General features: G+C 45.9%; 1 protein-coding gene across 1 annotated transcript in view; it reads left to right on the plus strand.

The window, feature by feature from the left end:
* Positions 1 to 24986, plus strand: part of rod (rough deal) — a 291539-nt gene that overhangs the window by 61223 nt on the left and 205330 nt on the right. The window lies entirely within an intron of this gene.

Here is a 24986-nt window from a genome sequence, read left to right on the forward strand (position 1 = left end):
TTCACATACTTTGATTAGGACGACCAAGTAAGATGAATTTAACATGCTGAGAGAAGGGTACTGATGGCAATTTAAAGTGTGGCGGTAATGAGTATCCACATCATGCGGACATAAGGTTTACTAAAGAGGGATTGTACAGGAAGTAAGGCTGGTGGTAGTAACTTGTCTTATATATCATCATCACACGAGAAGGGATTTAAATGAAAGAATCTATGGTTTGTTAGAGGTAATAGTATTGGTAGTTGTTATTGACTTTAACTGAAGTGTCACTGAAGAGCTTGATTGCCTTTGATTTTTTCCCTTTTTTAAACTTATTAAGAATTTAGTGACATTAGCGCTTACTTGATGCCTTTATTAGAGAATTGTATGATGTTAGCCCCCTGTGGCCGCGGGGGCATATAAAAATTAGAATAGCGCTAACGTTATCCCTGCGTGTCGTACGAGGCGACTAAAAGGGACGGGACGAGGGGGCTGGGAACCCCCTCTCCTGTAATAAATTCCTACGAGACATCGACAAGGAGATGGAGCTGGGGGGAGAGTGACTGCTCCCCGCACTCTAGAGGTCCCCTTTTTGTTTTGTTTCATTGTTGGTGTCGGCTACCCCCCAAAATTGGGGGAAGTGCCTTGGTATATGTATGTATGTATGTATGATAAAGGAATTTGGTGGCCCCCTAAATGCCCTTGCTTGATTTTGTCCTAATATCTCCTTCCTCAATTTAGTCTCCCTGTCTGAATTTTGTGAATGACTGGTGTTTTAGTTACATCAAACATAATTAAGTTAGATTTATATTATTCCTATTTAGATGTTTGATTTTTCTCTACCATGTAAATAGAGAGCTTACATTGAGTGTATTGGTTTGTGGTTTTCATTATTGAGTGTTGTATGATTACATCATCTAAAATATTATTCTAATGTCAGTGGAGTCAGTTCATCAGTAAAGTGCCCAGGAGCTGTATTCTAAGTTTCTCATAACAAGTAGGCAGCATATTTTCATTTTCTGTAATTACAATACATTGATAAAATTAGTATGTATTCATAATTTTATTTTAACTGACAAAAATTTGTGCTTTCATTTTGTTATAAGATGTAGGAATGTTACATGTGAAGTGTCATTACCATAATAGTTTCATTGCCTCATCACAGCCTTTTTAATTCTGTATTGTTCCTACACAACATGCAAACCTTCACCATTTGATTAGAGAGATTACTTCACCACGAGCTGGAATCGGTTGTTAAACTTGGATAACAAGTGGTTATCCAACTGGTGAGGGTGTGGGGCGAGGAGCTCAACTCCCTCTTCAGTCTGAGAGCCTTCACTTTTACTTCAACTGCAGTCATGTACGGATGTCTTCTTCAGTCAGAGAGCCTTCACTTTTACTTTGATTGCAGTCATGTACGGATTTACAGATAGCTCCTGTCAAACTTGCTCATTTTTATTAATTTTTTCTGGAAGTGAATGTTGGTTGTTATTTTGGGAATGGAAGCAAAAACTTCGTTGCCCGGGCGAGTGGTGGAATTGGCAGGATTCAGGCAAACGTATCACATATAGGCTATATGTTGGGTCCATGACAAAGATTTTTGGCTCAGAACAACCCTTGAAGCCAGGGACGTTGACCTGTTAGCATTACTAGACCACTGGTGCACGAGGTGATAGGATCTCCAACTCTTTTAGCATCCCTGATGCATGAGTTCTCCTATGTAAAGGGCTCAGGTTTGTATAGTTTGGAAAAATAAGAATTACAGTACTTGAAAATTTTTTGTTTTTTTTTGGATAGCTCCCAGAATGACAGGTAAGGGGCCAGTGTTGGGAGTGGACGCCAGATGCAGGGGCCATGTTTGCCCAAGGTAAGTTCTACTCCTGTCCCTAGGGTTCCCCGATTCCTGTCCCGGTTCTGGTGACCCCTTCCCCTGTGGCAGTTGCCTCAATCCTTGTGCCAGGGCTCTAGGCCTGTTGACCTCTCTCAGTGTCAGTGGTTACGTCTCCGGCCCCGCAAGTTGCGAGATCACGGGTCATTGGAAGTTTGTCTTCACCTATCCTTGTGACACTGAGACCCAATGTTGTGGGAGCAACCAGTGTCGGTCTCCTCTTTGAGGGGATTCGACAACAGTTGAGCTAACCTCCGCTCTGTGTGCAAGAACCAGGAACAAGTACAGTAGACGCTTGTGCTGTTCTTCCTCTTTTTCATTCTCCTCTTCGTCCTCCTACTGAGATTCTGATACTTCATAGTCCTTCTACTTATATTCCGACTCCTCTTCTAGGATGAAGAGGAGGACAACGAAGAATCCAGACTGAACAGCGTAGTTGCAGTGATTGGCTCCCTGTAACACCACCTCTCTTTCGAGGGAGGTAGACTGTTCCAGTCCATGCTGTTCCTCCTCCTTTTCATCCGCCTCTTCATCCTCCTACTCGGATTCTGACTCCTTCTAATGTGAAGAGGAAGAGACCAAAGAATCCAGGATGGCCAACCATAGTTGCAGGGATAGGTCTCTCCTTGACACCACCTATCTTCTGAAGGAGGTGGATGGTTACCGGGCCATGTCTAGGACCATGGGTCCTTGCCCCATGACCTTAGTGGGACCCAGGCTCCCTGCCCTGTGGTGCTGTTCCCCAGGACCATGACCGGGAACCCTTGTTCCGGACATGTGCTGTGGCCTGTACCCCTTGGTTCAGTCTCGTGGCGTAGCCCCTAGGGCTGTTGTTCTATTGTGCTGCAGCCCCTCAGAGCCATGGACTGGGCTCAGTCCCAGGTACCCTGGATGCCAAGGCTACCTTGGTGGCTAACCAGGACAGAAGTATATGGTCCTCTACACTCTTCCCCAATGTTGATGGAGTAGCTGTATCAATCTTCTTCTCCCCTCAACTGGTTAGATGGGATGGCATCTTTTGAGGCCGTACCCAAGCGCTGTTTGTTTTGGTAGGCTTAGAATGTGGGGTAGAGTGCTTGTACCCTGTGCCTTAAAACACGGGGCCGTAGTTGTCTCTGCCTTAGCCCCCTGTAGGAGAAGTACCTGTCCTCCTCCTGCTTCTGTGGGGTCTTGCACTAGGAGTTCTCCTCCTGTAGCTGCTGCAGAGGTTGAAGTACCTGGGCATGCGGATAGCAATAACAACAGTGAGTCTTTCTATCAGGCGATCACATTGATTGGCACTCCGCAGCCTCTCGAGGATCAAATCCTTTGTTGATGTTGCCATGACCAGATCTAATGGGCCTGGCCATGGACCGAGTGGATGATCAGATCTGCGAGTGTGAGAATTCACTTCAGATCTAGCAGGTCAGGCTAGATCTAGCTACCTCCACACTCTAGGTAACGGAAGCAGCAACCTTGAAGATTTAGCCTTGGTGCCTCTCCATGCTGTTCCTGCTTATTCAAGGACCAGGAGCAGTCATTTACTTCACGAAGTCATTGAGGTTGTTAACCCTGAACACTGGAAAAATACAAGAGCCTTGTACTGCTGGGCAGGAAGGTGATCACCTTCCTTGCCCACCAGTAGGCTATATTCCCTGAAGTGACTTTGGCAGTGCCGTTCTCATTGGTGTGGCGTGCTGAGTTACTCTTTTGAGGTCAACTTCAAGGGCCCCAGCCCTTTGAAGGTAACACCAGCCGAACCTTTGAGGCTGGCCAAGCCAGGCCACGTCACAGGATCGAGCAAGGGCCCCATGCCCTCCCTGAAATCCTGGTTCGTAACTCTCACAGCTGCCAACCCAAAAGAGCCTGTGCTTGCACAGCTTTTTTGAGTTTCCAAAAGGTGGCATTCAACATCCATGAGAGACCTGTCCTTGTGGGCAGAGGTGGAAGGGATGTTGGAGAACAGGCTCAAAGTTTTCAAGGCAAGTCTCTTGTCTTTTATAGTTGCCTTTTTCTGGTGGAGAAGGCGATTGGGGAACGGGAAGCTGGTCATCGACCTTTCCCCTTTGAACAAGTTTGTTAGTCAAACAAAGTTCAGGATGGAAACGGGATGGTCTGTGCTGCTTTTTCGTCTGAAAGATAGGTTTCGTTCTTTTGATAGACCTGGGATGTGTATTTTCAAGAACCTCTTCATCAGGCCTTTTGAAATTACCTCATCTTCTCCTTCTACAGATGGTGTGCCATTTCAAGACTCCGTACTTTGGACTGTGTACGTCTATCTTGATGTTCACATAGATGTTACCATGGAAGCCGCTTAGGCCCACTCAAGAGGGATACGTCTAGTAAACTATTTGACGATTGGTTGATCCTGTCCTCCTGAGGAAGGCAGTTGCATCAGAATAGAGATTGAATTCTCACTTTTTGCTGCTATCTGGGGTTGGTGGTAATACTACAAGAAGTCAAATCTCATACCTAAGCAGAGGTTGAAGTACCTGGGCATGCTGATAGCAATAACAACAGCGAGAGTCTTTCTATCAGGCAATCACATCTTCAGGCCCAGGGAAATTGCACGAGCATTCCTGTCCATTTAACTTTACCTCTGACTTTAATTTGTGCTCAGTTATGTCGAAGGAGAGATGTGCACACATCTACCTGGTCGTCCGGGGGTGGGGTGGATGTGGACCGAAGACGAAAGAAGAAAGGCACTGCTCCACAATGTCCTCGAGATGCAAGCAGCCTTCTGAGAATTACAAGCATTACTGTGATGTTTGGAGATGATCAATAATGTTATGCAATAACATTACCTTAGTGGCTTTTGTCAACTAGCAAGGGGCTGCTGCTTTTTGCCCTCATTGCAGGCAGACAAATCAAATGTTTATCTTTGAGGTGTTTTAACACCATGGAGGGTCGTCAAGATACTTTCCGAAAAGGAAGAAAGTATTAGGGAACACTTTCAGCTGCCAGTGACAGGTTGTGGGAGCAGACTGGTCTCTACATCCTCTAGGATTGGAAGGCTTCTTGGCCAGGAGGGCTCCACACGGCGGAACAGCAAGCTCCCCGTGTTCTACTTAACTGTTCTTGCCCAATGAGCAATGTTCAGAGATGTCCTCCAACATTCATGGGATCATCTGGACATCTATGCTGGTAATCAACAGAGTTGATTATGGCAAAACTCAAGGTGAACCAGGTGGCTCCCAGATGGACATAGGCTGAGTGATATCTCCATCTCCTTGCTCTTCTGGTAGATATCCCGAGAGAGCTACCCTTGTGGCCCGCTCTTCTTGATCAGCTGCACCCGCAGAAGTATCTTCAAGCAGTGGAGTCCTTGGCTCTTAATGGATGGAGACTATCTAGCATCTCTGAGTGAAAGGCTTTCTCGAGGCACATGGCAGGAGATGTTCTGATGTCTCCGGAGGTCGTCTACAGTTGCTATCTTTAGTTATTGGTGTTGTAGAAGAGAAATGTCTCTCATTGGAGCAGTTTCCGTACAGATTGCAGATTTTTTGTTTTCCTTCGCCAAGAGAAGCTCCCCCCGTCGTGGCTGGCAAAGACTATGATTCAGCCTTGAGTAGAGACCTCTGTTTCCTGAGAATTGTCGAGTCTAGTGAGGAACTTCTACCAGGTCATTCTATCCTGTGTTTTCTGGTCGCCTTACTCATTTTGTTTGAGCCTTTGTAGAGTTTGGCCTCTTAAGTCTGCTCTTATGCTAGCTTTAGAATTGGTGGTGGTGAGTTACTGTTTTAGTCATTCCCTCCGAGGGGTGAAAGAAGGTCTCCTTCTGTTTTGTGTTGGACTTAGCAGCCAAACTCCAGTGCCCACTGGCCTGCACCTCTAGGTTTGAGTCCTTCTCCATATCCTTCCTTCGGGAGGAGTCAGCTGGTGATCGAGAGTAGGACGCTGTGGTGCTATCCAAAATTGGCCTGACACCTTGGACCTGTGGATCAGTCTCTCTTTCGTTAGCATCGCTATGTCCAAGGAAGAGATTTCAAGAAAGTCTGTTTTTGGCCTTCGTGAGATAATCCGTAAAGCATACGCCTTGACTGCGGAGAGTTGAGGCACCTGCTAGAACCAGAACTCGTGAAATCAGGGATTTTGACCCTACCTCTTGGAGAAACCTGTCACTTGGCTAAATGTTGAAGGCCAGTGTCTGGATGCCAGACCACCCTCTCAGCCTTTTTTTTTGTGAGAGTACTCACAAGTCCCTTGACACCTTTGTGCTTAGACTTGTGGTGGCTGCTCATTTAGTTGTGTAACCAGCCCAGCTCCCTTACACTGGCTCTTCATTCTTGTTCCTCCTCGCAAGGAAAAAGCAGTCAAAACGTTACACTCTGGTCGAGCCAGATGCTGGCGAGTTTTACCCTAGAACTCCATTATTTAAGTTTAAAAATGTATCTCTCCCCATCCTCCTTTAATGAGCTGGAAGATGTTGGAACTTTTGCCAATCCAGTAATCTTTGCTTGGTATTTGTATCCAACTGACATCCCCCTCTGGGGAAAGGTATCTCCAGTTTTTGATCAGATACATGCATTCATGTACAACTCAAGTTCAATCTGTCTTTCACCCATATGAAGTGTGGATAGGGGGCGGCAATGGTCTTCGCTTAGCTTGTCAGTACATCAAGAGTTGATCACTTCAAGGAAAGAAATTGAACCTTCCAATTTGGGTTACAGGGGACTTATAACTCACTTAGCAATGAGTCTCCCAAATTAAAGGATGAGGGTTTGTATGTTGCATTGGAACAAATGACAAATGTTTAAAGTAATTTGTATTTTTCCTAGCCATACAAACCTGAGTTCTTTAATCCAACTTCGACTGGAGAGAGGGTAGGGCTCCTCGAGCTACACCCTCACCAGTTTGATAACCGCTTGTTACCCAAGTTTAATGACCAATTTCAACTTGCGCTGAAGTAATCTCCTTAATTAAGGGACTCTGGTTTGTATAGCTAGGAAATTACAAAATGTTTAAAAAATTTGTCATTCTCAGGTTTTGAATATGGATCTCCTGTCTGGTCTAAAGCAGCCAACAATGACCTTTGATTATTGTTAAATTTCTTATCCCTGATTTGCATATTGATATATGGCACAATATATATTTTCCTCATTATGTATGTTTTTATAAAAGGCAGTCGTGGTTGAATTTTGGTGAATCAAAGGGCTATTTGCAAACTAGCACTGTCTTAAAGAGGATCATCGATGCCATGGAACTTCATTATGCCACAAGGCTCTGTCCACATAAGCAGAGATTTTACAAGAGAAGGCTGAACCTCAAATTTTGAATTCACTAACCTATTTAGGTGTGTTGGGGGTCGAGGTCGATCCGGCTCAGAAAATATGGAAAATTTATTTGCGTATCAACATTTGTTCTTGTTATAACAAAAAAACTTCAACAAATGCTGAAAACATCTGAAAAGCTAAATAAAACCCATCTATATTTAGAATATTTATTACAAATAGATTGAAAAATAAGTTTACAAAAAAATACTAAAAAAAAATATCCAAAATATACAAATATACTTATAGTATATACAAAACAGATATAGGTAATCATTCCTGAAGAGGTGGGGAACAATTTGCAACAGCCAGAAAGGGAGTTAGACCCATAGAGGTCATAATCTGAAATGAGGAAAAAGATTTTAATTTTCTAAAAAAATTTTATTGCTAAAATATAATTGTCAGAGTTTAACTAATTTTTTGGGGTACCTGAATTAATTAATTACTGTGTACAATTTATATAAAATAGTCATATTATTGTAAAATAAAAATGTATAAGAAAATTGAAGCTAAGATATTATTTATTGTTCTCTAAGGGGTCAAATCTGAAGGTCAGGAGTTATCTGGCACAGAGACATAACCCTCCATAAGACCATCCATACCTTCCACACTGTCTGGTACTCTCTAACAGAAGACCACTACTGTATATGCAGAGTGTAAAGGTTCTGTCTTTGCTGCTGTGCTGACTAAAGAGGGTGTAACTTCGGTCTCAAACAGAAGCATTGAATATTACGAGCTATTATGCCAATGTGGAGCTACCAGCACAGCTGGCCCTGAGAAGTCCTTCAGGGTATTTGGAGCCTTCAAAGTCAAACTCTGAGGAAACATAAACAGGACCATCTGCTCCAGTCCAAGTGGAACGCATCTCTTCCCATATCCTGGTAATCCACATTGGAGCTACATATAGCAGAAGCTTGTACTGTAATTTTCTTTCATTGCTTAACAAGTCTATTTGGAGAGCCAGGATAATCTCTAGGATCTCTTGGAAAAATCTCTGATCTAAGGTCCATTCTGTGTCCAGAGCTGTATGTTTGGACAGGGCGTCCACTACTACACTTAGAGAGCCTGGAAGATGAAAGGAGAAAAGAACGGATTCCTCTTTTGAAGGAACTACACGATGGGAAGAATAACTGCATTGAGAATTCTTGAGCAGGATCATCCTCTTCTTAGGCAATAAACTATCTCTTGGTTGGCTATGAATATCTTAAAATTAAAGTTTCTTCTTGGATTAAGGATCTTCAATATCAGGAAGGCTGCCCTCAGTTCCACCACATTTATGTGAAATGATTCAAACTGAGGGGACCATTTAGAGCACAATGACCTCCCCAACCCGACCTGGCGGTGTCTGTTCGTAGGATCATGGATATCGGGGGAGGGCCCAATAAGACCAATATGGATAGCGCTGATGGTGCTATCTATGGCCTAAGAATTCTTTTGTAGCAAATGGCCAACTGGATTGCTGTTTTCCACATCTGATTGATGTTCTTCAACCTTTTCTTTAAAACTGGATCGACTATTGAAGCAGACTGGTGAAGGCCCAAGTTCTTCAGTTACTATCTGGAGGAGAAGCAAGCCTGTAGAAAGAAATTGACCTGTGTAGAATTCTTTGCTGAGATGCTTTCGTCTGGCTTAGATTGACTTTTGACTTAGCCGTAGGATTATCCCTCTTTGAACTACATAAGATAATAGTCATGATTTTGTGAATTTAACCAGGAAACTTAGGTCTTGAAGACAGGTTGCTATGGGTAGATACCCAGGTACCGACCTGCTTGTCTGCCCTGCCTGGGTTTTTTAATCTAAAAAAACCTGGGCGGGTTATTTAAAGTTTTTACCTGTTTTCTGCCTCTATAATCCATCATCATTGGTCAATTGTGTAACTTTTAGTTTGATACATAATTTGAAATAGAACAAATGTATTTACAACCCCCTTTTATTAAATTATAGAAGGTATAATACAGTAGAATAGTTTTCTAATAAAAAGAAATGGGGCAAGTGTTTTACCTTTTTTAGCTGTTTACTACTATACTGTAATACTCTACATTTATGGTACTAATGTGTAAATTTTTGTGCGATACATAATGAAGAGTAGAACACTATACCTAGAAACCACTTTTTTTTTGTTTTGATGTATGCCAATCAGCCCATTTTCCTCAACTTCAGTATTTCATGTTGCAGCATGTTGTAATTATGATTATTGTATTCTTCAATCTAAGCTCACATGTCCCAGAACTTACAATCTATCAATGATATTACAGTCAACCTTCCTTGTTAATTTGGTTAGGTAACAGAGACAGGTGCGAAAAGCAAAAATCCGCAAATAGTTGCTGCTCTAGGGTGGATTACCTCTTAACCTGCTAACTCACCACTATACTACCGCTAGAGTTATGGGGTCCTTTGAATGGCCAGAGAGTAAAGCATTGGATCCTTCTCTCTGGTTACGGTTCACTTTCCCTTTGCCTACAGATAGACTGAATAGTCTGGCCTATTTTTTACAGATTCTCCTCTGTCCTCACACCTGACAACACTGAGATTACCAAACAAGTCTTTTTCACCCAAGGGTTTAACTACTGCACTGTAATTGTTAGTGGCTACTTTCCTCTTGGTAAGGTTAGAAGAGAGACTAGCTATGGTAAGCAGCTCTTCTAGGAGAAGAACACTCCAAAATCAAACCATTGTTCTCTAGTCTTAGGTAATGCCATAACCTTTGTACCATTTTCTTTCACTGTCTTGGGTTGGAGTTCTCTTGCTTGAGGGTAAACTTGGGCATACTATTCTATGTAGTTTCTCTTCCTCTTGTTTTGTTAAAATTTTTTAGTTTACTCTACATAGGAAATAGTCTGATGTTACTGTTCTTAGAATATTTTATTTTTCCTTGTTTCCTTTCCTCACTGGGCTTATTTTCCCTGTTGGAGCCCTGGGGCTTATAGCATCCTGCTTTTCTAATAATGTTGCCATCTTGCAGTCGACTAACACACCATTATTATTATTATTATTATTATTATTATTACATACATACATATACCAAGGCACTTCCCCCAATTTTGGGGGGTAGCCGACATCAACAAATGAAACAAAAACAAAAAGGGGACCTCTACTCTCTACGTTCCTCCCAGCCTGACAAGGGACTCAACCGAGTTCAGTTGGTGCTGCTAGGGTGCCACAGCCCACTCTCCCCCGTTATCCACCACAGATGAAGCTTCATAATGCTGAATCTCCTACTGCTGCTACCTCCGCGGTCATCTAAGGCACCGGAGGAAGCAGCAGGGCCTACCGGAACTGCGTCACAATCGCTCGCCATTCATTCCTATTTCTAGCACGCTCTCTTGCCTCTCTCACATCTATCCTCCTATCACCCAGAGCTTTCTTCACTCCATCCATCCATCCACCCAAACCTTGGCCTTCCTCTTGTACTTCTCCCATCAACTCTTGCATTCATCACCTTCTTTAGCAGACAGCCATTTTCCATTCTCTCAACATGGCCAAACCACCTCAACACATTCATATCCACTCTAGCTGCTAACTCATTTCTTACAGCTGTTCTCACTCTCACTACTTCATTCCTAACCCTATCTACTCGAGATACACCAGCCATACTCCTTAGACACTTCATCTCAAACACATTCAATTTCTGTCTCTCCATCACTTTCCTTCTCCACGACTCCGATCCATACATCACAGTGGGTACAATCACTTTCTCATATACAACTCTCTTTACATTCATCCCCAACCCTCTATTTTTTACTACTCCCTTAACTGCCCCCAACACTATGCAACCTTCATTCACTCTCTGACGTACATCTGCTTCCACTCCACCACTTGCTGCAATAACAGACCCCAAGTACTTAAACTGATCTACCTCCTCAAGTAACTCTCCATTCAACCTTACACCACCTTCCCTTCTCGTACATCTCATAACCTTACTCTTACCCACATTAACTCTCAACTTCCTTCTCTAACACACACTTCCAAATTCTGCCACTAATCGGCCAAGCTTCTCTTCTGTGTCTGCAACCAGTACAGTATCATCCGCAAACAACAACTGATTTACCTCCCATTCATGGTCATTCTCGTCTACCAGTTTTAATCCTCGTCCAAGCACTCGAGCATTCACCTCTCTCACTACTCCTCCACGGTAGCATCCGTGAACACGAATTCCCTGCAGGCTCGGTGAGCCCTGATGAAGCTGTAAAAGTCTTTCGTCAGGGTAGCGAGATGGGTCTTAGCTAAGACCATATACATATCTGGGGTCCGAGTGTCCCCGGCAATTGTTTCCAATTGCACTTGGAGGGAAAGGGAGACGGGCAGTCTCTCTTTCGTATCCAGCTCCCGACGCAGAAGGTATTCGGAGAGCTTAGGGAGGTTCTCGTTAAACTGATGTCCTGCTACGTCAGCCTCTAACTTTCCTACTGAGAAAGTTAACTGGTTGTCTTTCCAGTTCTTGTCATCAGGGGGTAGGGCGAGGGAGAGGGGCCTACATTCCTCCAATGTAGGGCAAGGTTCCCCTTCCTCCACCGCCTTCAACACTGCCACCAAGGACTTTTCGGTAAAGGGGAAGACCATGGGGGCAGGTCAAGAAAAGAAGGATGTTTCTTGCTAAGGCCCGGCACCTTTGAGTTGGTGTAGCCCTTGCTCTTAAGGTTTCCGGTCAAAAGAGATTGAGCCTTAGCATGGTCAAAGACTATGACCTCCTTAGGCTCGGTTTCCTCCTTGGAAACTGGCTCGGACTTGAGACGGATGTAAAAGGACAAAGGGGGGAGGGGCGAGGGTCCTGAGGGGGGAGCGTGGGGGAAAGCGTAGCCTTCACCAACGCCCCAGGGGTGGGGTTCTGTTCCGGAACCAGCTCTATCCCAGGTGTAGGAGACTTCATTCTCCAGCCTAGGGTAGGTTAGTTCAGAGAAGGTACAGCACTAGTGTACTGTCCTAAACTATAAAGAAACAGAATCCTCTGGCCTGCCTAACCTCGGCTAGGGAAGCGAGTCCCGAACCAGGGAAGGCAGGTGTAGGACAGGTCACTAGGCCACAAGTGTGGACTAGGGAAACGCAGAGCCCTTCCACCTTCGCCAACCAGCAAGGCCCCAAAAGGAGAGTTCATTCACCTAGAGGGGGAGCTGGGGGCGAGCGACAGTTACTCTGAGGTTCTGTCCCAAACTCAAAGCTCATGTACTATGGCTAGGAGTGGGGAAGAAAACCCTAACCTAACCTTACTCGAATATGATTCGAGGTAAGGAAGGCTAGGATGTAGCCTAGGCTACCTCAGAGGGAGGAGATACCTTAGGTAAGGTAACTGGGGAGGATAGGAAGTATACACGGGCCTACGTTAGGTGTGGGGCAAGGGAATCGACTACCAAGATCACCGAGACCCTTAGCATACTTCCTCGAAGACGAAAACGTATGTGCAATCACTGAATCTTATATGTATAAATGCCTAAAATCTCCATTTCGTAAATTAAAACTAGGAACACTATTATATCATGCATGAGAGTAAACAAAAACCACCCAGGCTATCAAGTCTAGGGGCTAGGTTAGAACCCTAGCCTAGGATCGGCTACCTATGCTCGCCGAAAAAGGTTACTATCGGCATAATATAACTAATTCCTAGCAATGAAGTGTAAATAACTAATGCTGATAATTAGTTATCAGACCGGGAAGGGTTGTTCTGGTTAACTAAATAAAGCATGCGAGGCGAACAACCGCGTCCAACATGTCGCCTCCAGTCAAGGCACAGCTCTGCCACAAAACACGGTATTTTAAGATAAAAAGGCGGTACTTTACGGCTGGAGCTTATTTATACAATACAAGAATATGGTACTCGACTTTCCAGAAGAAGGCGAGGCAGAAGATTGCGACATGATGAAATACTTAGCGAACAACTGGGAAAAAGCACCTGATCATATACGCTACGTAAGAAGGAATGACGATGGCGCGCTCCGGCGGCGTCATCCAAGATGGCGGCCAACATGGCGGCCGGATGTTGACGTCGCCGAGTACCAAAACAGTAACGAAGCAGGAGAACTTTGTAACGGCTCCTCCCATAACTTGCCACCATTTCCCCCTCGAAGCGTAAACGCTATGTGGGGTGCAGATAGTTATGTGGCGTGTCAAGCATACGTCCCCTGTTGATATACGATATCCTAAAGGGAAACCTTATGGGTACTCGCGCCAGAAGTTAGAATTCTGTGAAACCTTTAGTTTAATTCTCTGGGAATATCTACTGTAGTCATATATACCCTTAGGAAGCTACTGAAGGAACCTTCCATCAGGACGACATGGCTTGAGCCCAAAAAAGGAATTAGAAAATATATATATGAAACTAGCAAATTTTTAAAACTTGCATTTTCCCCAATAAAACCTGTTTAAAAAAACTGCCTTGCTGGGTTGTTTTAACAACTACTGGAAGAACTTGTAAGACTTGATTTGTGGTCCAGAGCAAAATTCTTTCATCTCAGCCCCAACTAGCCAGTTGTGCAAAGAGGCAATGACCTGAAATCCCTGTAACTGAAGGAGTTGATCACTGGCTTTTCTAGTTTAGTCAATGATCTTGGGATAATATTTAGGCCAAAGGGCATCACTTAAACTTGTATAAATCTCTCTTGATCCAAAATCATTGGTAATGTGAAAAGTGTGTAGCAATAGGGATGTGCCAATAAGCATCTGTTAGATCTATAATACAGTTCCAAGTTCCTTAGTGTAGTAATTGGCGGACATGTGTGATGGTCGCCTTTTTGAATGCTTTGCATTACTTTGGTGCACAGAATAGTTTGCCCTGAAATTTTAGGAACCTGCATTTTTCTATGACTTTTTTTTTAAGAATTTTATTTACAAAGGGTGGTGTGGACGTGTTACGCGGAGCTCCGTTAAACGCTCGCCCTGAGTCGTGCTATAGCTTTCTGTTTCTCGCTTAGAATATCATTGAAAAGATATTGGTTAATCTTATGGAGAAACCTAAGTGATAAGAAACTACACTATGTCTGTCCCTAACCATTTCTGCCTCATATGTAAAACCACGGATGGAGACCGTAAAAAATAGATAGGATGTGAATGTAATAGTTTCTACCATAAGAAAAGTGTGTATATAGTGATAAACATCACTGATAATGATCTGAATAACCTAGATTGGTTATGCCCACACTGCGTAGGTGAAGCCAGACAAGCCAAATTTTAATATCAAAATTAAAGGAAGATGTGAATATGAGAGCATTGGCCGTGAACGAACAAGACGCGAAAATAGATGACTTGGAAAACAAACTTGCAGATCTTAGCTCACACGCAACAAATTCCACCCAGACTACCGACCTCACTGAGAAAGTTAACATTTTTGCCATGAATATGGAATCAATTAAGGCAACACTTCAAACATTGATGGACCCAAAACCGGAGAAAATGACATTTGCTGACAAAGTTAAAGAAAAAAATCTGTTGGTAATTAAATCAACAAATACAACAACCAACTTTACTGAAAGAAAATGCGAGGTTGAACGGGCACTTAAAAACATTCTTATACTCAACATGCGGTCAACCACGAATGGAAATATTGTAAACTTCCTAAACAAAATGATCAGAGAAAAGGCGGCAAACAAAATTCAGACATTGGTAGCTGACACTCAAATAGGAAAAATCGGAAAACTAAAACGAAAAATAATAATATGCAATATGTACAGTGATGAAGATGATGTAAATGCTTTGATTCAAAGAAATCGCTGCCTGGAACAAATCCAAAATATAGAAGAGAAGATAAGTGTAGTCCTGAAGAAAAATGCTTCGGGTGGGACCACTCACTATGTGCTGAAATGTGATCCTGAAGTTCGGAGGGCTATTCATGATAATGGTGGACAAAGTTTTGTTATGATGGGGTAATTCTAACATATGTGATGGGTACCACGTGATCACCTGCTACCACTGTCAGAGGTGTGGACATCTTGAAAAAGATTGCAAGTCTAAGAATGATGATAAAGTCAGTGGGAAATGTTCAGGAAAGCATTCCACCAAGGAGTGTAATTTGCAAGTATCAAAGTGTATAAACTGCACAAAGTTAAACAAACCAATTGACCATATAGTAAATTCTATTGAATGCAAAGTTTATGACTGGGAATTGAAAAGACTTGCCGAAAATACTGATCATGGTTACTAAGGATGTCATAAACTGTGGCTATGTAAATATGCAATCTATAGGTAATAAGATTATTCAAATTCGAGAATTGATAAACGAGAAATATTTGGACATACTAGCTTTATCTGAAACATGGTTAAATAACTTTGACAAGGCAAAGATCACTGAAATGACACCCCCCCACACACCTTTCACGTACCTGGAGAAGGTAGGTCTGGTGGGGGTGTCGGACTCTTTATTCATGAAAGTTACTGAAATCTCAAAATGTTTAAAAGAACTAGTGTAAAAAGCCTTGAATATACTGTATAGAAATAGATTTTACACAAAAATCCTTTGTAACAGTCTACAAACCTCCGAGAACGAACACAAGTACTGTATCTTTTTTTGAAGAATTCGGTGCTCCCATTGAGATGATTATCATGGAGAAAAACAAATTAGCTATTTGTGGAGACTCAGATTTTTGGATGGATGATGCATCAAATCCTGACGCTTTGGCATTTAGTGAGTTATTAGAATCATATAGACTAGTGAATAATGTGGACTGTACAACTACTTTAACTGGGCATACGTTGGACTTAGTTTTAAGTGATGATGAATAATATTGTATCTGATATAAAAGTTGAAGAGAAATGTACTATCTCTCCAGTGTACAAACTTATTACGTTTAGTCTACCTCTACAGAAACATACATTAGTGAAGAAAATAAACTTGTTCCGTAACCGAAATACAAACCACGCTATTTACAAAGGGTATTACTTTTAGCGCAGCTGAAATGACGAGCCAATAGTTTTTAACGAGGGTTAATTACTCCCGCGCTAGTTAGCGGGGGGTGGGGAAGGGTAGCTTGCTACCCCTCCCCCCTCCACACACCGGTGACTTGCTTCACTTCACTTTTGGCTCGGCGGTGATCAGACGTGTCTGTTCATCGCCTTCGTGACAGCCTTTAATTTTCTGCTTTTTCTTTTCAGCTTGTGTGATTGGTTGGAAGTTGACCTTCAGTTATTTTCTTTTATTTACTATGCGTACATGCCCTGGAGTTGCCGGCCGTCCTTGTGGGACTTTCATGTCGGACGTTATTACGGATCCTCACACCCTCTGCCCTCAATGTCGGGGCCGACGGTGCGACCAGGATAACATGTGCCGTGAGTGCAGGGAGTGGTCTGCCTCCCAGTGGGAGAGGTTTGGCCGTCGGCGTAAGAAGAAGTCCAAGAGAGACCGTTCTCCTCCGGGGTTAGCCTTGAAGGAGGAAGGTTCTCGGGACTCTTCTTCCGCCGCCCAAACCTCCTCCGAAGCTCCCCCTCGTCCGCCTCCTAAGGAGAGTCGTCCGAGTGGGAGCGCAGGCCCTTGTTCTGTTTCCCTACCTTCGGTGGGGCGAGAGGGCGTCGCCTCCCATAGCGAGGCGGTTCCCCCTCCTCCTCCGGGGAAGGTTATTGATAATAATGCCTTATCCAGTGATGATCTTTTACAGATTTGGTCGTCCCTGGGGCTTAAGGGCTTGCCCTCCAGGGTCGCTCTTATTGACCTTGTCTCGTTGGGGGCCACTGTTAAACAGTCGCCGGTGGTAGCGGAGGTAGACCCTCTGTCTATTGTCGACGTCGTGGTGACAGAGGCCTCCGACGTGGCTGGGCCTTCCGACGCAGGTGCTGTTGCTGGTGATGGTGCTCAAGGCTCTCCTCCTCCTTCTGTGCATCCTTCGAAGGGGGAAGTGAGTCCTTCGGTCTCGACTGCTGCCCAGCTTCCTTCTGAGGGAAGTGTTTTGACGGAGACTCCCCTTCGGAGGACCGATGGTCCCGACGATCTCCCCCGAGGCCGCCTCCGCCGTAAGGCTCACCGCCCTCTACGCCACAAGGGCCTCCCTTCCCCTTACAGGGGGACTAAGAGGCGCCTTTTTGGGTCTTCGTCCTCCGGGGGGGACTCTCCTCATCAGCCTCAACCGACTGCTCCGCCCTCCTTGAACTTCTCTGCAGACCGCTCACCATCTCCTGCCGGATCTTCGCCTTCTGGAGAACTCGTCACCCGACGGGCAACGGTCCCTTCGGGGCTAAGGGATTCTTCCCTTACGCGAGCAGGGCTAGCGCACAAGCGCTTTCCTGCTCGCCAGCGATCTCCTGCTCGCCAGCGATCTCCTGCTCGTCGACGATCTCCTGCTCGCCAAGACTCTCCTGCTCGCCGACGCTCACCTGCTCGTCGGCTCTCTCCTGATGTTCGCCCCCCTCGCCAGCGCTCTCCTGCTCGTCAGCTCTCTTCCGAGCGTCAGCGCTCATTTGAGGACCATCGCCCTGCGGTCTCTGACCACCCTTTAGTTCCTGCTGAACTCCCTGCTCACCATCCACCTGGTCCTGTGGCTACGCAACATCGTGCTGCGCGTGTGTCAGAAACACATGTTCGCCAACGCGCCAGCGATCTTCCCGTTCCTGCTCGTGAACGCGCCGCACCACCTGTCCTCTCACAGGACACGCGTCGACCTTCTGCTCGCCAGCGATCACCAGCTCGCCAGCGATCACCAGCTCGCCAGCGATCACCAGCTCGCCAGCGATCACCTACACATGCTGCTCGCCATCGCACGACCCTGCATGATCGCCCGCTTACGCATGCTGCTCCTCATCGCACAACCCTGAACGATCGCCCTCCTGCGGATGCTGATCACCATCGCACCCTTTCACGCGATCATTCATCTGCGCATGCTGCTCGCCATCGCACAACCCTGCACGATCGCCCGCTTACGCATGCTGCTCCTCATCGCACAACCCTGAACGATCGCCCTCCTGCGGATGCTGATCACCATCGCACCTTTTCACGCGATCATTCACCTGCGCATGCTGCTCGCCATCGCACAACCCTGCACGATCGCCCGCTTACGCATGCTGCTCCTCATCGCACAACCCTGAACGATCGCCCTCCTGCGGATGCTGATCACCATCGCACCCTTTCACGCGATCATTCACCTGCGCATGCTGCTCGCCATCGCACAACCCTGCACGATCGCCCGCTTACGCATGCTGCTCCTCATCGCACAACCCTGAACGCTCGCCCTCTTGCGGATGCTGATCACCATCGCACCCTATCACACGATCATTCACCTACACATGCTGCTCGCCATCGCTTACCATCACGCGGTCATTATCTTCCTCTCCATCACTCTGTGGAGGAGCTGGCGAAGGGAGTTCCCTTGGAGAAACTCTCTGCCCGGCAGGTGTCGTTCTCGGCGGCAGAGATCCTTAACCACGAGAAGGTCGCTAAGTGTGCCATGCAGGCCACTTCGTGGCTGGACTTCTGGTTAGGATCTCTGGGCATCCTATTGCGATCGGAGGACTTGTCCAAGGAGACCAATAGGAAGGCCCTAGAGACCTTCTTGCTCTCGGGCACCCGCTCCATCGAGTTTTTGGCACACCAGGTTACCACCCTGTGGGCCAACTCTGTGTTGATGCGTCGCGATGCTGTGTCCGAGAGATTCCATCCGAAGGTCCCCGCCGTAGATGTGTGTAGGCTCCGACATGCCTCCCTCCTGGGGGAGAGCCTGTTTGAGCCTCAAGACTTGGAGCGAACGGCTGAGAGGTGGAGGAAATCCAGCACGGACTCCCTCCTCCACAGGGCCCTTACAACTCGACTCTATAAGCCTCCAGTCCCGCCACAACAGCAGCAACAGCCTCGTAAGGCTCCCAAACAGGCACCGGCAGCTAAGAAAGTGGTGTCTAAGCCCCAGCCCTTTCCAGCCAAGGTCAAGAGGGGTGGTAAGTCCTCCAGGGGAGGCAAGACTTCTAGGGGTGGCGGCCGCGGCCGCAAGCCCTAGGGGTGGCAGTCCCCCTGCGTGTCCACCTGTGGGGGGATGCCTTCAGCGTTGCGTCCGCAGGTGGCAACATCACGGGGCCGATGCTTGGACGGTCTCAGTGATCGGCCAAGGTTATCGCGTCTAGTTCACGTCATCTCAACCTCCCCTGACAGCGAATCCAGTGTCGTTGAGCTCCTATGCCATGGGATCGGCAAAGGGGCTGGCCCTTCAGGCCGAAGTCGAGACCATGTTCGAGAAGGGTGCTCTCCAGGAGGTCGTGGACGGCTCTCCAGGCTTCTTCAGTCGACTCTTTCTTGTAAAGAAGGCTACTGGAGGCTGAAGACCCGTCATCGATCTCTCGGCTCTGAACAGGTTTGTCAAACAAACCCGGTTCAGCATGGAGACAGCAGACACGGTCAGACTTGCGGTGAGACCACAAGACTTCATGTGTACACTGGATCTAAAGGATGCGTACTTCCAGATCCCAATCCATCCGTCTTCCAGGAAGTACCTGAGATTCTGCCTAGACAGCAAGATCTACCAGTTCAAGGTGCTGTGTTTCGGTCTCTCCACAGCTCCTCAGGTGTTCACCAGAGTGTTCACCCTGATTTCGACTTGGGCGCACAGGAACGGCATTCGTCTCCTTCGTTACTTAGACGATTGGCTGATCCTAGCAGACTCGGAGTCGACCCTTCTTCGACACCGAGACAGGCTTCTAGATCTTTGCCAGGATCTGGGGATCGTGGTAAACCTCGAGAAGTCCTCTCTGCAGCCGTCCCAATGACTGGTTTATCTAGGCATGCTAATGGACACCAATCTCCACAAAGCCTTTCCATCAGACGACCGGATAGCAAGGCTGAGGAGGGTGGCGGAACCTTTCCTCAGGCGAAAAGAACTCCCCGCCCAATCGTGGTTGCGTCTCTTAGGCCACTTATCCTCCCTGGCCCGTCTGGTTCCAAACAGCCGCCTCAGGATGAGATCCCTTCAATGGCGGCTCAAGTCCCGGTGGAATCAAGGATCCGATTCCCCGGACATTCTGATCCCAATGGGGTCTCTGGAACAGACGGACTTGCGGTGGTGGCTGACCGACGAGAACCTGCGAAAGGGAGTGAGTCTTCTCGTCCTCCCCCCGGAATTGACTCTGTTTTCGGACGCGTCAAAAGAAGGGTGGGGGGCGCACGTTCTGAACCAGAGGGCCTCAGGCCTTTGGTCAGAATCAGAAAAGTGCCTGCACATCAACCTGCTAGAATTGAAGGCCGTCTTTCTGGCCCTTCAACAGTTCCAACGGTTCCTGGCGGGTCACTCCGTGGTGGTGATGAGCGACAACACCACGGTAGTGGCTTATATCAACAAGCAGGGAGGCACTTTTTCGCAACAGCTATCCCATCTTGCAGTAGAGACTCTGAGGTGGACCGAAACCCACTCGATAACACTATCAGCTCGCTTCATTCCTGGCAAGAGGAATGTGCTCGCCGACAGTCTGAGCAGGGCTTCGCAGATAGTGAGTACCGAGTGGTCTTTGGATCCTCAGATAGCCAACAAAGTCCTGACTTTGTGGGGTTCCCCGACGGTGGACTTGTTCGCGACAGCCTTGAACTTCAAGCTGCCCCTGTACTGCTCACCAGTCCCGGACCCCAAGGCACTCTGGCAAGATGCTTTCCAGCAACGGTGGGACAACATCGACGTGTACGCCTTCCCACCATTCTGTCTGATGAGAAGGGTGCTCAACAGGACCAGACTATCGGTCAACTGTTCCATGACTCTAGTAGCTCCGCTATGGCATCACGCGGAATGGTTTCCGGACCTTCTGCAACTCCTGACGGAACTCATAAGGGAGCTTCCTCCACGACACGAGCTTCTCAGACAACCCCACTCCGGTGTCCCTCACAGGGCCGTAGCCTCGCTTCGGCTTCACGCCTGGAGACTATCCAGCGTCTCCTCGCGGAGAGAGGCTTTTCGCAACAGGTTGCGGAGAGAATGTCTCGGCACCTGCGAAGGTCCTCTGAGGGAGTCTACCAAGCGAAGTGGAGAGTCTTTTGTGGTTGGTGTCGTGGAAGGGGTATCTCTCCACTCGATGCCACTATTCCAGCAATAGCGGACTTCCTTGTGTATCTGCGAGAAGAAATGCGCCTTTCTGTCTCGGCAGTGAAAGGCTATCGCTCAGCCTTAAGCTTGGCCTTCAGATTGAAGGGCGTGGATATTTCTTCATCGCTAGAACTCTCTTTACTCATACGTAGCTATGAGCTTACCTGCCCCCAGTCGGAAGTGAGACCCCCTCCTTGGAACGTGGTTCGAGTCCTCAGGTCTCTCAAGAGACCTCCCTTCGAGCCATTACGCCAGGCCTCCGATCGCCACCTGTCTTGGAAGACGGCTTTCCTACTCGCCTTGGCCTCGGCCAAGCGAGTTAGTGAACTTCATGGTCTCTCGTACGACATCGCCCATTCAAGGGGATGGGGGGAGGTAACGTTCAGGTTCGTCCCTGAGTTTGTGGCCAAGACTCAGAATCCTGGAGTGCCGGATCCTCGGTTCGACTCTTTCAGGATCGCGAGTCTCCGTTCTGTAACAAACGACCCAGACCAGCTGCTACTATGCCCAGTGAGGTGTCTGAGGTACTACTTGAAGAGAACGGCTGCAGTCCGTCCTCATGTGCGAGCTTTGTTTGTGAGCACAGGCAGGACAAAGAGGAGGGTCACCAGGAACACCATCTCTGCTTGGATTCGAAGGGTTATCCACCATGCCCTGAATCCTGACCCTCCTCCGTCACGTCGCCCTCGGGCCCACGATGTCAGGGGTATTGCTACATCCCTGGCCTTCAAGAGAAACTTCTCTGTGACGCAGGTACTTCAAGCTGGGGTCTGGAAGCGTCAAACGACCTTCACAGCCCACTACCTGCAAGACGTGACCCACAGGAGCCTCGATACGTTCTCTATCGGCCCTGTGGTGGCTGCACAACAGCTGGTCTAACCTCAGGCTCCTTTTTGGACAAGTAGCAGTAGGTTGAGGGCGTTGTTACCCGGTCTTAGTCTGTGTGAATGAAAGAGAATGTCTGACCCTTACTTCTTTCTTCATTCTCCCCTCTCTTGGGGAAGCAGCATCCTGGTCCTCGCATAGCTGACCTCGACCTCTGCAGGTAACCCATGCTTCTTTGTGCTCCTAGTATTAAGCTTAATACTGTTGCGTCTCCCATACCCTGACGAGGTGGTATGGGGAACGTCCTATCCTAGAATTCCTATCTGAAGGTCTCAAGGTCAACTTCATAGGACGAGTCACACTCTCCTCCTCACACTACTTATGTAGGCCACTCGTTCCTAGCGATGCTAGGAACCTGTGAGGTACAGGGGCTCCCTCTCTCTAGTGCTGCTCACTGAGGGATCGAGCCCCCGGGCAAGCCGAAGTCAGTAAGGCTGGGGACTCTCCACCCTTCCTAAGGGGTAAGTCACCCTTTGTAAATAGCGTGGTTTGTATTTCGGTTACGGAACAAATGACAAATTCGAAGATAATTTGTATTTTTCCTAACCATACAAACCTTAGCTATTTACACATATGTGCCCGCCATCCCTGACCCCCAAGTCAAGTCCTACCTCTAAGTGAAGTGAAGCAAGTCACCGGTGTGTGGAGGGGGGAGGGGTAGCAAGCTACCCTTCCCCACCCCCCGCTAACTAGCGCGGGGGTAATTAACCCTCGTTAAAAACTATTGGCTCGTCATTTCAGCTGCGCTAAAAGTAATACCCTTTGTAAATAGCTAAGGTTTGTATGGTTAGGAAAAATACAAATTATCTTCGAATTTGTCATTTTAGACATTTTCTCCTACCGTATTTATTGAAGAAGTTACAAAGAAAATAAGTGATACTATCAACATTCCCTGTGATCATGATGACCAACGTCTGTTGGGAGCTAAGTGTGTTAACTTTTACAACCACTTAGTGTAAAGTGTATAAAAGTGAATATGATACCATATGCCCACCGATGGAAAAGACTATAACTGTAAAAGACCAATCTCCTTGGTTTGATGGAGAGACTTTAGTGAAAAAGAAAGAAAAAAGACGAAAGTAAGTGGAATAGGTTAAAAACTTAAAGTACTTGGGTAGAATACAAAACTGCTACGTGTCAGTATAACTACCTACTAAGAAGAAAAAAAAGTGAATGCTATAAGAGAAAGATCCTCAAAGCAGCAACAAACATAAATAAGTTATATCGTCTCCTAAATGATATAATGGGAAATGTAAAAGAAAAGAAGCTACTTGATGGATACATTGACCAGGAACTAGCAAATAATTTTCTAGTATTCTTTATAAACAAAATTGAAAAGATAGCCAGGTCATTTGTAAATACTCAACATCAGATTAATGATACACCAGTCACCCAGACAAAATTAATATTCAACAACATAACACAAGATGACATCACCAGGATTATCAAGAGAGCAAAGAAAACAAACTGTGTGATCGATCCTATGCCAATATCTGAAGTAATTGGAGAGAGAAACTCTTCTAGTTTAGCCAAAATAATAATGAGAATAGCAAATGCAAGCATTGATGAATGTAAGTTTCCCAAATCTGAGAAAAGGGCTATAATCACACCAATTCTGAAAAATGCACTGGACTATCAGGAATTAAGCTCATATAGACCTATTACGAATCTATCCTTTGTTTCAAGTGCTTGAATATGTAATTCTTGAACAACTAGTCAGTCACGAAGAAGTAATAGAAGCTTTGCCTGACAACCAATCTGCTTACAGAAAATTTAACTTTACAAAGACAGCCATCTGCTCTGTTGAAAACGATATGCTGGAAATGATGGATGAAAATAAATGTGGTTTTTTAATATTGCTCGATCTCAGTGCTGCTTTTGATACAGTTGTGCATGAACTGCTACTAAATGATTTACGGTTCATTGGTGTTGAAGATCAAGCTTTCAAATACCTAAAAGACTACTTAGTTGGTAGAAATTACTGTGTACAAATTGGAAACTCTTATTCATCATATGAACCCTTAAACAGAGGGGTACACCAGGGGAGTGTACTTGGCCCAATCTTATTCTGCATCTATACTATTGGTCTATCAAAAATACTACAAAGGCATGGTGTGAAGTCCATAACTTTTTTCGGATGACACAATTTTACTTCTCCATAAATGATGTAGATGACACTACTGAAACTCTAAACCGAATCCTTGATAGTGTTAGAGAATGGATGACATTTAAACAACTAAAATTAAATGAGAACAAAACTTAATTCGTGATGGTGGGTAAGAGAAACAGTTTGAGAAACTTGGGTGATATTCAAATGAACATAAATAATGACTCGGTGCCGATATCTAGTAAAGTTCGAGATCTAGGTGTATTTCTTGACTGTAACCTGTATCTCAATGTCCAAATAAATAATGTAATAAAAACTGCTGGTTATCATTTAAGAAATATTGCGTTTATAAAAAAGTACCTGGACGAAAATTCTGTAAAGAAACTTGTGATAAACTATGTTATTACCAGGATTGACTACTGCAACTCTATTTATTACAATACCAAAAGTGCAACTTAAGAAATTACAAAACATAATGAACAGAGGAGCAAGACTGATAAAAGGTGTCCCGCATAGAGAAAGGATCACCCCTATACTAATTTCCCGGGATTTCCCGTGAAAACAATAAAATCCCAGGAATTTTCCTAGACAAAAAAGCAATGAATTCCCTGGATCCCGGGAAACAATCTCTAGTCTCCGTCGAATGCGACCTCTGAAGGACTAACTGGTTCCCAGGTCCTTCAGCACTAAGGATTGTCCCTTCCTTGGTTCTCTACAAGACCTAAGCAAGTAACGGTCCTAGTTAAAAGACTGCCAGACAAGAATATCTCCCAAGGAGTAGGTCTCCTCGTCTTCTGGATTTGACGCTTCCTTTAGAGGCCTCAAAGAAAGGGGGGGAGAGGCCACATACAGGACCATATGTCCTTAGGACTATGACCAGAGCACGAATGATATGGTCCCTTAATCCCCTAGTAGGG

The sequence above is a fragment of the Palaemon carinicauda genome, chromosome 6, assembly GCF_036898095.1.
Source record: "Palaemon carinicauda isolate YSFRI2023 chromosome 6, ASM3689809v2, whole genome shotgun sequence".
Lineage (NCBI taxonomy): Eukaryota > Metazoa > Arthropoda > Malacostraca > Decapoda > Palaemonidae > Palaemon > Palaemon carinicauda.